General features: G+C 34.4%; 1 pseudogene; it reads right to left on the bottom strand.

Annotated features, from left to right (window-relative positions):
- Nucleotides 1-5241: 5241 nt before the first annotated feature.
- LOC144324441 (U4 spliceosomal RNA) lies at nucleotides 5242-5363 on the bottom strand (annotated as a pseudogene).
- Between the last annotated feature and the right edge of the window lie 8271 nt (nucleotides 5364-13634).

Raw genomic sequence — 13634 nt, 5'->3', positions numbered from 1 at the left:
TGACTTAATACATATTCAAATATACTTAAAATTCTAATGTAGCAATCACTGAATTATAGTTGGCTAAATTATGGTATAAGTCAAACAACTATTTGACAGCTGCTCAAAGCAAATGGAGAATAGTTCATTGCTGAATGGTAGTTAAACAAGTGAAACTTGTGATCTAATGTTTTGAAGTTTAATTCAAAGCCTCCATATGCTCTGCAATTATTATTCTCCTGTCAGTTAGTGTGGTATCTTTATTTTTATACTGTCAAGGTGGGATTCAAGAATATAATTTTTATTCAGGCTCACCGAGTCACTAGAAGAGCTGAAAAGAAATCTCTGTATATTTGATTTCTAATTTTGTTTCATGAAATTTTCCTTTTGGTAGGCTTTTAAAATTAGTCAATAAGCTAAAAAAAAAAAAGAATATTTGTTGAGCATCTAGGTTGAGGCCTTATAGGAAGTAGCGACATACTAAAATTGCTTTTCATATAATAACCAGTGGCAAGCTGAAGAGTGGGCAGTAATCCGGAACAATCAATGATTGACAGGCCAGACAACAGTCCATTGCCATAGTCCTACTAGACATTTCGAAGGCTAACATAAGGTACTAGCGATAAGGAAGGAGAGAAAAGGTTAGATGTGTGAGTCAGTTCTGAAATAAAACTGACGTGATTTGATGCCTTGTGAGATAAATATGGAGACTGAAATAAATGTTGAAGATAATATTGACATGTGTAGTGTGAATATACAAAGAATTTACAGTGAAAACTAAGTTCCAATTCTACACTTGGCCTCAAGTCTCCAGAATCAACCACTGTCACCACTTTTTGTGATGTCAGTTACTTATCACACACCGATTTTCTCTTTCTTCTTTATCAGAAGGGGGCTCAGCAAATATTATTTTCTCTAGCCTTCTTTTCAAATAGAAAAGGCTATGTGACTAAGTTCTGATCAGTGACATTAAGTAGAAGTTATTAGATTGACTTTATGAGAAAGTTCTTTAAAACAGCTTTTGGTCCTCTTCCCTTTCTCCTTCATTACTATTTGGCCTGGAATGTGGATGTGATGAGTTGGGCAAAAAAGGAACCACGAGGATGGGAACCATTCACTGATGATGGTGGACCAGAAAGATGAAAGGAGGTAAGGGGTCTGATGGCTATGGAGCCACCAGCCTAGTAGTGGACTATTTACTTCCTGATAACTTTGAGGTGAAAGAGCTATAAACCTGCATCTTACTTAGAAGTTCTCTCTACAGCCAAAAAATCTTAATTGATGTAGGATTCTTTCATGAATTTCCTTTTGAACAAATTAAATATGAGGACATCCAGATGTAGATATCAGGTAGATAGTTCACACATGTTCTGAAAATTCTTTAAGTGCTGAGACAAAGTGGATGCTCAAAAAAATATTTATTTAATGGGCTAAAGAGAGAGGTCTGGAGGTGAAAGTTTTTTGAGTGGCAAATGTGTGGTGGTTGAACAATAATTGCACTTAATGGAGGGAAAGCTAAGTGGTTCTGTTGGTGAAGCATCTGACTCTTGAGTTCAGCTCAAGTCACCATCTCAGGGTTGTGAGATTGAGCCCTGTTTGGGGCTCCATGCTCAGTTTAAGACTTTCTCTCCCTCTCTCTCTGCCTTTCCTCTTCTACTCTCTTTCTCTCTCTAAAAATAACAACAACAACAACAGCAAACTCCACTTAATGGAGGTTATGTAGAGTAAAAATACAATGATAGAATGAAATATGTAAGTTTAATTTTTTTTTTATTTATTTATGATAGTCACACAGAGAGAGAGAGAGGCAGAGACAAAGGCAGAGGGAGAAGCAGGCTCCATGCACCGGGAGCCCGACGTGGGATTCGATCCCGGGTCTCCAGGATCGTGCCCTGGGCCAAAGGCAGGCGCTAAACCGCTGCGCCACTCAGGGATCCCTGAAATATGTAAGTTTAATAAGAGATATTGAGTTTCTTGTTCTTCAGCATTATCTATCTCTCCATTTATTTAGGCCTTCCTTAAAGTCCCCAGTAAGTTTATAATTGTATCTCTACTGGTTTTCCAAATTTATTGTCAGGTTTATGCCTAAGCACGTTGTACTTTTTGTTACTATTATAAGTTAAATTTTTGAAAAAAAAAAAGAAAGTTTCTAATCAGATACCAATAGCATTTTGAAAGTTATGGGAGCTTCTGTGTTGATCTTGTGTCTAACCACCTGGCTAGACTAAAATTTCTCAAGTTGATTTTCTAAATTGTTGATCATATCACTGCAAATGTTAATAGTTTCATCTCTTCCATTTTCATTTCTTTTCTCTTTCTTATTTCATGGACTAGCATCTCTAATACAATGTATTTTAGTGCAAACAGCAGCCAAACTTATTTTATTTTCTTGTTTAATTGAAATTCTAATATCTCATTATTAAGCATGATTTTCATTAAAGCTTTTTTTAAAAAAACATGCTTGATCAAGTTAGGAAATTGTCTTTTTTTTTTTTTTAATGCCAATAAGCAACACTCCCAGTCCACATCCTGGATCAGTTTCCTGTTTCCATCACTTCCAGTCATACAACACCTTTGGTATGGCTCATATTTCCTTTTTTTTTTTTTTTAATTTTTATTTATTTATGATAGAGAGAGAGAGAGAGAGAGGCAGAGACACAGGCAGAGGGAGAAGCAGGCTCCATGCACCGGGAGCCCGATGTGGGATTCGATCCCGGGTCTCCAGGATCGCGCCCTGGGCCAAAGGCAGGCGCTAAACCGCTGCGCCACCCAGGGATCCCTGGCTCATATTTCCTAAAATGTACCTAATTTTGTGTATCTGGGCTACAATTTCTCGCTTCAATTCTTCAAATATTTTGTTATTTCCTCACATAGATTTTGTTTTGCTCAGAGTTTTTCTAATTTTAGAGCATAGCTATCTATTATTTTATTACTGTATCTTTTATATAACATTTCTGGAAACATGATGCAGGAAGGGAAGGCTGAATGGAAGGTTTGTATTAATTTGTAAATGTTGACAACTGACAGTCTGCACGAACATAGTGAATGTAGGAATTTAATGGAGCTCTGAGGATTTATTTACTTGAACTTTTATAAGGTTTAAGAACTTGAGACATTAGTTGTTAAATACTGGCCTTCTATGTGAACTTTATGTAATATATCAACTGTTTTAAAAGCAATGTATTTTTAAGCAGTTATTGATGTAAAAATTCAATATGTGTTTTGGTAATTTTTTCTTAATCAAAAGTTGAAGCTTTAAAAAGTATATAAGATATCTTAATTATATTATTCCTTTCAAAAGAATAGTGTCTTTCAAATGGCTGATTTCTCATTTTTTCTACATTGTGGTGAATATAAGCTGAATAATAGTAATTTGTTGGAAGTTGTTGAGATTTCATTTGTGGTCTACTATTTTGTCAATTGTTGTAAATGTTCCTTTCACCAATGTTTAAAAAGAATGAGTTTTAAATCAAGTTTTTGATTGTTAATAATTTTCTCTATGTAATGATGTTTTTGTCTACTTGATATTTTGAGAGGTTAAACTCTACTGATAATAAATTTCTCAAATTCTTCTATAAGTTCTATCAATTTTGCTATGCATATATTGAAGACATGTTATTAGGTGAACATATATTCATGATATATATTAATCTTAGGTTTGAAAATTTTATTACTGTAAATTTCCTGTATTGTTTTAATTCTGTTTGATTCTAAAATGCCTATTTTTTATATTAACCTTGTTATGTTCTACCTTTCCTATTCTTTTATTTTTTAACTTTTTTGTACCAGTTTGGTTTAGTCTTATTTATAAAGAGCACTTGCCTTGGTTTTTAAAAATTCTATCTGTCAGTGTTACCCATTTATATTTATTTTGAATGCTGTTATGTTTGTAGCTACGTAAGCCATCTTATTTCATGTTTTACACTTACATGCTTTCATATTTTTCTATCCTGACTTTTATTGGAATAATTAAGTTTTCCTTGTTCTTCTTTTTTCCTCTACTGGATACATATTATACTAAACATATTTTTTTTCTCAAAATATTTAGAGTAAAACCCTCAGCAAAAGATAAAAGTTCAATGTGTTTTACTTCCTTTTGTATTTCACTTCCACTTATTTTCTCTCTTCAAACTTACATTTTGATACAACTTGTACTTTTAGATACAGATTTTTTTAAAAGGGATCCCTGGGTGGCGCAGCGGTTTGGTGCCTGCCTTTGGCCCAGGGCGCGATCCTGGAGACCCAGGATCGGATCCCACGTCAGACCCGGTGCATGGAGCCTGCTTCTCCCTCTGCCTGTGTCTCTGCCCCTCTCTCTCTCTCTCTCTCTGTGTGACTATCATAAATAAATAAAAATTAATTTAAAAAATCAATGAATTTTGTTAATAATGTTTTACTCATTTTTTTCTCATCATTATTTGTTGTTTCCTATAATTTTTTAACAGATTTTATTTATTTATTCATGAGAGGCACAGAGAGAAGGCAGAGACCTAGGTATAGGGAGAAGCAGACTCCCTGCAGAGAGCCTGATGTGGGACTCAATTCCAGATCCTGGGATCATGCCCTGAGCCGAAGGCAGATGCTCAAACACTGAGCCACCCAGGCATCCCTGTATCCTATAATTCATCTTAGAGTCATTTTTCTTCTTTTTATGAAAACATTTTCTAGTAATTTTCCTAAAGACAAGTGATGAGTATTAAATAGTACTTCAATGTTTGAAAATGTCTGTGTTTTATTTTGAATAAAATAAAGCATGGAGCTCTGAGTTTATAGAAATGGTAGACTACAAAAAGACCCTAATTCTTTACTCTTTCCTGTATGGCTTGATTCAGGGCTCAAGTCACATGACTTATTTTGGCAAACAGAATGTTAGCAAATACAACACAAGCAGGGTATTGAAAAGCCCTTGTTTTACTCAAAAATGTTCAGCCATTGCCTGGAATGAACTTACCCCAGTTATCCTTATCCACATGAAGCCATTCTAGGTTAGCCCATAGCCAAGTGACCCCCATACATAAAGATGAACTTAACTGAGACCAAAAAAAAAAAAATCACAGAGGAGAGTCAGCCTAATTGGCCAATTTTCAGACTGATGGGCTAAATAAATCAGTATCGTTTACAGTGGCATTTTGTGGCAGTAGGTGACTGATAGAACAGGTGTTCTTTGCCACTTGTTACCATCTTGCATATGGCATTACTATTGAGAAGTATAATAGCTATTTGATTATTTTTCCTTTATAAATAAAAACTTTCTGGACTTTCTCTCTGCCTAGATGTTCAGAAGTTTTGCTACTATATACTATATCTATCTATACCTACATATATAGCAATAATCACGCTTCGGATAAACCTCATTGGCTATGATACTGCCACTGCGCAAAGCTCTATACCTACATATATGAAACTAATATTTTCGGTAGATGCATTTTTGGTATGCTAATACAAAGAAAAGTGTATTAAAGAATAATGAGGTGCAGCTTGAGAAAAGGAAGTATTGTTTTTAAGTCACCACTTCAGACTCGTGGTGAGTTAGCAATCAAGATGGAATTGTAGGTCAATAGCAGTCAAGTCTACTGCTGTAATACAGGAATTCTGATACTGGCATGAAGATCCAAGGTTCACAGTATCATATGCTTATTGGCATTACATATATACCTATAGGATTGCCATTTTGGAGCTGATAAACCTTAGAAACTGAAAGCCTGCTTTTTAAAGGCTCCACCCAGAACCCCCAACTCTAACAATAGGAAGGAGTTGCTAATTTTTTTATTAGGAGTTGCTAATATTAAGAAAAATTCTCTCCTATGCCTTTCTCAGAAGTGATTTTAAGAACAGATGTAAGGACAATATTCCCAGAAAGTAAAACAGAGCAAGTTTTTTGGTTGGCAGTCATTATTTGTAGCTGCCTTTTCTCTGCTAGGCCAGTTACTTGTTCTATATCCACATTCTGTCTTCAAAAACTTTTTTACATCTCTAAATCATTCAAAGAACCAATTATTAGAATTAATAGACTATGTGTTCCATCAAAAGGAAAACTGAATCCTAGAGGATTTAAAAATTAAGCAAAGCAAAAACAGTATCTCAATTTCTGCCTTTTACTAAAAAATTGAATTCGTGATTTTTTTCTTGCTCTTTATTTTATTGGTTTTTACATGTATATCTATATCTATCTGTTCTACTGAACTTCTAGAAGTAAGGAAAAGTAGTTGTAGTACACTACTTACCCAATAACATTTATAGCTGGTGACAATGTAAGCACTGACTATGACCCTATTGGGATGATGGGGGAGGAGATGAAGTGAAATAGATCACATCAAAGAGCCAAAAAATCATGAAAAAACTGATAAATCAGAAGTGGCATCATACACATATTTAGGAATGCAGAAAAAATTTTATAAATGACCCCAAATTTGAAAATGGTTGCCCCGGTGGGCAGTAACTGGGTATGGTATGTGGTGATAAGGAGAATTGTTCTTTTTAGATGTATCGTTTGGTAGGTGTTTGATTTTTGAAAATCATGTGCAAGCATAAAGCATTTATAACTATTTTTGAAAATAAAAAAGATATCTTTAATATTGTCTATATCTATATTATATAGATATTATGTACCTATTGTCTATGTAATGGAAAGCTATTTTCAAAGATATAACAGAGGGAATATAAAGGAACTATAAGAATAGTTCTCTGAGCCCTTTCATGAAGATGGCACCAAAAGTTGAGAAGGAAGCCCCTGCCCATCCCAAAGGCTTTGAAGGCAAAGAAAGCAATGCTGAAAGGTGTCCATGGTCACACAAAAAAGATCTGCATGTCACTTACCTAACCATAGCCCAAGACTGAGTCTCAGAAGGTAGCCCAAATATCCTTGAAAGAATGCCCCCAGGAGAAACAAGCTTGACCATTAGGCTATCATCAAGTTCCCCCTCATTACAGAGTCAGCCATGAAGAAAGCAGAAAATAACACACTTGGGTTCACTGTGGATGCCAAGGCTAACAAGCACCAGATCAAATAGGCTATAAAGATGCTCTATGACATTGATGTGGCCAAGGTCAACACCCTGATTAGGCCTGATGGGGAGAAGAAGGCATATGTTTGACTAGCTCCTGGCTATGATGCTTTGGATGTGCCAAGAAAATTGGAATCATCTAAACTGAGTCCAGCTGGCTAAATCTAAATATAAATTTTTTCACCATAAAAAAAGAATAAGTCTCTGAAATAGTTTTTTTCTTAAATGTGTATCAAAGGCCATCTTACTAACTTCATTTTATAAAGGGACATGAAGATGAAGGAAAAAGCAAATGATCATAAAACTCCAAACAGATGGAAGAAATACAATTAGAATGAAGATAGATTTTTGCTTTTATGACAGAAATACAGTTCTAAGCATATTATTATTGACATAGAATTAGCACTCCAAAGATTTTTGTTTCAGCAAAATCATTTTGTAGAAAAATTTCAATTTTATATTCTTTGATAGTAGATTACATTTTGATTTTGAGAAAAATGGAATTCAAGAGAGGAAGAAAAAGATGCAGAAGTTATAAGAAGTCCATAAAATATTGCTGATAAAATTAATGAGATATGAAATCCAATAAAGAATTACTGTTTAAGATAATCCAGTCAAGAAATGGAGAGAAGACATGAACAGACATTTCCCCCAAAGAAGACATACACATGACTAACAGACACATGAAAAAATGCTCCACATTACTTGGCGTCAGAGAAATGCAAATAAAAACCACAATGAGATATCACCTTATAACAGAATGGCTAAAATTAACAAGATAGGAAGCAACAAATGTTGGAGAGGATGTGGATAAAGAGAAACCCTCTTGTACTGTTGGTAGGAATGAAAGCTGGTGCAGCCACTCTGGAAAACGATATAGAGGTTCCTCAAGAAGTGGAAAATAGAGCTACCCTATGACCCAGCAATTGCACTACTAGGTATATATCCCAAAGAAAAACATGTAGTGATCTGAAGGTGCCCCTGCGCCCCAATATTCATAGCAATAATGCCCACAATAGCCAAGCTGTGGAAAGAGCTGAGGTATCCATCAACAGATGAATGTATAAAGAAGATGTGGTGTGTATACAATGGAATATTACTCAGCCATCAGAAGGGATGAATACTTACCATTTACATCGACATGGATGGAACTGGAGGGCATTATGATGAGTGAAATAAGTCAATCAGAAAAATACAATTATCATATGGTTTTACTCGTATGTGGAATATAAGAAACAATGCAGAGGATCACAGGGGAAGGGAGGGAAAACTGAATGGGAAGTCATCACAGAGGGAGAAAAACCATGAGAGACTCTTAACTACAGGAAACAAACTGAGGGTTGCTGGAGGGGGATGGGGTAATTGGGTGATGGGCATTAGGGAGGGCATGTGATGTGATGAAACCGGGTGTTATATGGAACTGATGAATTATTGAACACTACATCTGAAACTAATCATGTATTATATTTTGGCTAATTGAATTTAAATTTAAAAAAAGAGAGAAAAAAAGAAATACTGTTTGGAAAAGGAATCATTGCCAAAGATCACTAGAATGAAAAGGGTGGAAAATAGAAAAGTAAATAATAAAGTGCAATGAGCCTAAAGACTGAAAAGAAAAAGAAATGGTGCTATAAATGGTTTAGAAATTCTATCGTACCTCAGAACCAAAGGCCCATTGAAAAGCTGAGGGGAACCAAAGAAAGAAATTTTTAATAAAAGCTTTTTGTAATTGTTGATATAATTTGAGTTTAGAATTATTTTACATTTTTGTCCTTTCTTTTGTGTTCCACCCTCTTCTAGTTTCTGTCTCCTTTCTTGCCTTCATCTAGATTTATTACTCTTTGTCAATCCATTGTTTCTCCTTTATTAGTTTGGATTTTAATAAAATATATATTTTATTTTGTTGAAGATTTTATTTATTTGGGAGAGTGAGAGAGAGAACACGAGCAGGGGATGGGGCAAAGGGAGAGGGGCAAACAGGCTCCACACTGAACCTGTCCCCCCTCTGCTGATCAACACGGGGCTTGACCCCAGGTCTCTGGGATCCTGACCTGGGCTGAAGGCAGATACTTAAATGATTGAGCCACCCGGGCACTCCAAAAGATACATTTTAAAATACATTTTAATGGTGATACTAACATTTCCACCAATTGAGAACAAAACTGATAATTTCAATTAGAAATACAAGTAATTTGGCAATTTATTTATATGATATCCAAATACCCTTTAAAAATTGTAGAATATGTTCAAAGTCTATACTGACTTTGGGTTATGATATATGCTTTGAAAGAAGAAAAAATCCCCAACAAAATACTAAAACCAAACCCTCAGACATAAATATTCAGTCTTTTGAAGTAATAGCAATTAAAAACCAACAATACTACTATTTCTAACTTATGTTCCTATTATCGCTCTGCAATCTTCCAGGTATTACTACTATTTATAGAGCCTAAAGTTAATGGATCTAGACAATTTTTTTGTTAGAGTAAGCTTTCTATATGAACTTCTATGAGTTAATCTCTAAATAATCTGAAATAAACTATATTACATGTTACAATGATAAATTAGATGTGGAACAGTTCAATTTCTTATGAGTCTTTATATAGGTTTGATTAACTCCAACTTGATTAGAGCAGTCTGTAAAATAAAAATCTAATACCTTGAAAGGCATTCTTAAAATCTCATCCGCTCCTCTTTATGCCTGAGCTGAAGGCAGATGCTTAACCCACTGAGTCACCCAGGTGCCCCTAATATACATGTTTTTAATAAATAGTTGACTTAATAGATACTATTTACAAAAATGCTCTGAAGGACAAATTAATTGTCTCCTTATCTCATTATATATATTTGCAACTCCACTGGTATCTACTCAATTTTAATATATCATTTCATTTGATTTTCTTGTTCTCTAACTTATAAAAAATCAATTCAAAGAAAAAGATAATGCAGTTCAAGATTTGGGGATGAGTAATACCCAGTTTCACTAAGTTAATATACAAAACAAAGACATCTACTTAGATTTCAGTTCCATTCTGCATTATGGTACCCTTGGGAAATTTGCTTTAAAAGTCCTGCTCCATTAGGCACTATTTTTTCTATGTGCCAATAGTTTTCATATTTGTTTTAGTCTGAAATGGACAGAGACCAAATAGAGTTATTAATATCTTTGTGAAATGTTTTTTTAAGTAAATGTTAAAGAGTAACAAATTGGTGAGTATGTGATTTCTTATCTCCATGGTAAATCAGCACTTAGAACTCAACATCACCATCCCAATACTGTTGGCACTCATAGCCATTCCCACAAAGTCTATTTCAAGTATTCTTCACATTTTGGCTTTGGTTACATTGCAAGAATGTCACTTATGGATATAACAAAATATTTTAAGATTAGCTCTTTCCTGGCATGGCCTGCTGTAGTATTTCTCCAACTAGAATCCAAGACCGCTATGATCCTCAGATATATTCTCTATAAGAATTTTTAAACTTTGTATTTTCTTTTGATGAAAATCTTCAAAAAATGTAAGTATATTTGGAGCTGTTTGTATGCCTACGTTATAACCAAATGTGGCAATTTCAGTTTTCATGTTTGATTTTGTGTTGATCATGGGATCATCTCAAATGATATTGTTTAATTTATTTAAAGATTTTATTTCTAGATAATCTCTACACCCAACATCAGCTTGAACTCACAACTGAGATCAAGAGTCCCGTACTCTTTTGACTGAGCCAGTCAGGCACCCCAAGTGATGTTTAAGTTTTGGTAAGGAGGATAGACACTTCTCATCACTGGATTCAGTGAATATATTCTCAAGATCAAAGACTTCTCAAGTTTGAGATGTACTGGTCTGGCTATTTAGGTGAGGAAAAAGCTATTGCTTTCTGTACAGAGCAGTACTTCTTTGGGGAGAAGTCTGTGAATATATATATATGTATATATATATATATATACATATATATGTATTCAAAAAGACACTTTAATTTATTATTATTATTTTTTTAGTAGGCTCCATGCCCAACATGGTGCTTGAACTCAGGACTTGGAGACCAAGAGTCACATGCTTTATTGACCAAGCCAGTCAGGCACCCTAATAAATATTTCATCATCATATTTTTTTGAGGGTGCTTTCTTTTCTAAAACTTTCTCAAACAAATATCTTTGTTGGGTCATGTAAAACTACCTTGATTAAAGGTGTGGATATCCACATGCAAAGAATGAAATTACAACCTTATCATACATCATATATAACAATTAACTCAGAATGGATTTAAGACTTAAACATAAGACCTGGAACTATAAATCTCCTGGAAGAAGACATAGGGGAAAAAGTTTATGACATTGGTCTTGGCAATGATTACATGGATATGATATCAAAAGCACAGGCAACAAAAGTATAAATCAGCAAGTGGGACTACATCAAACTAAAAAGTTTTTACACAGCAAAGGAATAGTCAAGAGGGTGAAAAGGCCAACCTATGGAATGGGAGGAGATATTTATAAACCATGTATATGATAGGGGGTTAATTTCTAAAATATATAAGAAACCCTTACAACTCAATAACCCGCCCCATAACCTGATTAGAAATCGGGCTTAAAACTTGAATAGATATTTCTTCAAAGAAGACATATACATGTGAATAGGTATATGAAAAAAATGCTCAGTCTTAATTGTCAGGGAAATTGAAACCAAAACCAAAACAAGATATCTGTCAGGATGGCTATTATAAAAACAAAAAGACAACCAGTGTTGGTAAGAATGTGGAGCAAAAGGAATCCTTGCACACTGTTGGTGGAAGTGTACATGCTACATCCAATATGGAAAACAGTATGGAATTTCCTCAGAAAATTAAAAAAAAATAAAACTATTATATAATCTAGCAATCCTACTTCTGGGTATTTAAAAGAATTAAAATCAAGGTCTTGAAGAGATAATAAACTCCCATGTTCATTGTGACACTATTAACAATAGCCAAGATGTGGAAACAACCTAAATGTACATCGACTGATGAATGGATAAAGAAAATGTGGTACATACACACAATGGAACTATTTAGCCTTAAAAAAGAGGGAAATTTTAAAATATGTGACAACCTGGATGAATCTTGAGGATATTATGCTAAGTAAACCAGCCAGTCATAGAAAGACAAATACTACATGATTTGACTTATATGGGGTATCTGAAATAGTCAAATTTATGGAGTCAAAGAATGGAATGATGGTTCTAGGGGCTGGGGAAATGAGGAAATGGAGAACTGCTCATCAGTGAGCATAAAGTTTCAGTTAAGCAAGCTATATAAGCTCTAGAGATATGATGTACAACACTGTACTTGTAACCAACAGTACATATTGTGCACTTAAACATTTATGGAGATGGCAGATGTCATGCTAAATATTCTTTCTACAATAAAATAAAATGAAAAAAAGATAAAAAATCCAAACCCCCAAATTCTGAGTCTCTGTTCTCAGTTTACGCTATTCCTCTCAACTTGTTATGTCTTCTTCCTTCAAAAATCTACCCATGATTAAGGACTACCTTTTGCTCTCACGTTTCTAAATGACTCTGAATAAAACTGATCTCTCCATCACTTCATTCTGTAATTATTTTCTTAATATCCTGAATTTCATCTCTTTTGAAAACGAAGTGCAGCCTACTAACTTGCTTGTCTCCGCTGTTAACAGTAATGATTCATGTTCCCCCTCGTGGCATAGACTTACAGATATCACAGCTGGAAAGGATTCATTAAATTATTTACTGAGGATACCTTAATAACACTTGTTTAGTCCACTGTTAAATAACTACAATTCCTATTTGAGCCCCAAGAGAGTGACAGACCCAAAGTTGGAAGCTAACCAGCAAGACCACCTGCTCATAGCTTTCTGGTGGAGCAGAACTCTTTCAAGGATATCAAGTTCCTGGGAATGAGGAGGAAGGAGGAGCCAAAACGCCTTCACTACAACACTTAACACTTATTGCCACTCTCTGATGTTGAGACAGTGAGTATAGTGTTTTTTTGGGCATAATCAAATCTAATATTCACAACCAGGGAGGTAGTTATTCTTACTATCTGAATCCATTCTGAATGATTCTAACTACTAGATCTACAATTACAGTCAGTATATGGACAGTTTTGCTTAAAACTATGAATGTGTAATGGAGAAAGGTTCAGATCAGGCTTGCCTGTGAATTGCTTTTTTTTTTTCAGGGCTTTGTCTCTGCTTATTTTTCCAAACCTTAATTTAATATTCCCATGAAACTTCATCAGAGTTATTTAGGTAGTTCTTTTTCTTATTGCATTTCTGCTGATAAGGTACAAAGAGTTCATTTCTTCAAAGCAACATCACATTGGAAAACCTGATTTATTAAAACTTCTACATGATTTAGCTACAATTATCTCACTCCCAAGTTAATAGAGATTGTATATTAACCTACATTCCTTATTTGAAATATAGTCCATATTTATTGTTTTTTCCTTTTTTTTATTTATTGTTTTTTTAGGACAAAATAGTGGTGTCACCTTTTGTTTTAGTTAATACAAAGCATCTCTTCCAAGATAGACTCTTCTGTCAACATAATTAATAGGCTTTTTAAAATTAAGTCTGCACATTTAGTATATATGATATGATGAGTTTGGACATAGTATTTGTGATACTAT

Source organism: Canis aureus, chromosome 11, assembly GCF_053574225.1.
Source record: "Canis aureus isolate CA01 chromosome 11, VMU_Caureus_v.1.0, whole genome shotgun sequence".
Lineage (NCBI taxonomy): Eukaryota > Metazoa > Chordata > Mammalia > Carnivora > Canidae > Canis > Canis aureus.
The sequence above is the reverse complement of the archived record's forward strand: the minus strand, read 5'-3'. Positions and strand labels throughout refer to the sequence as shown.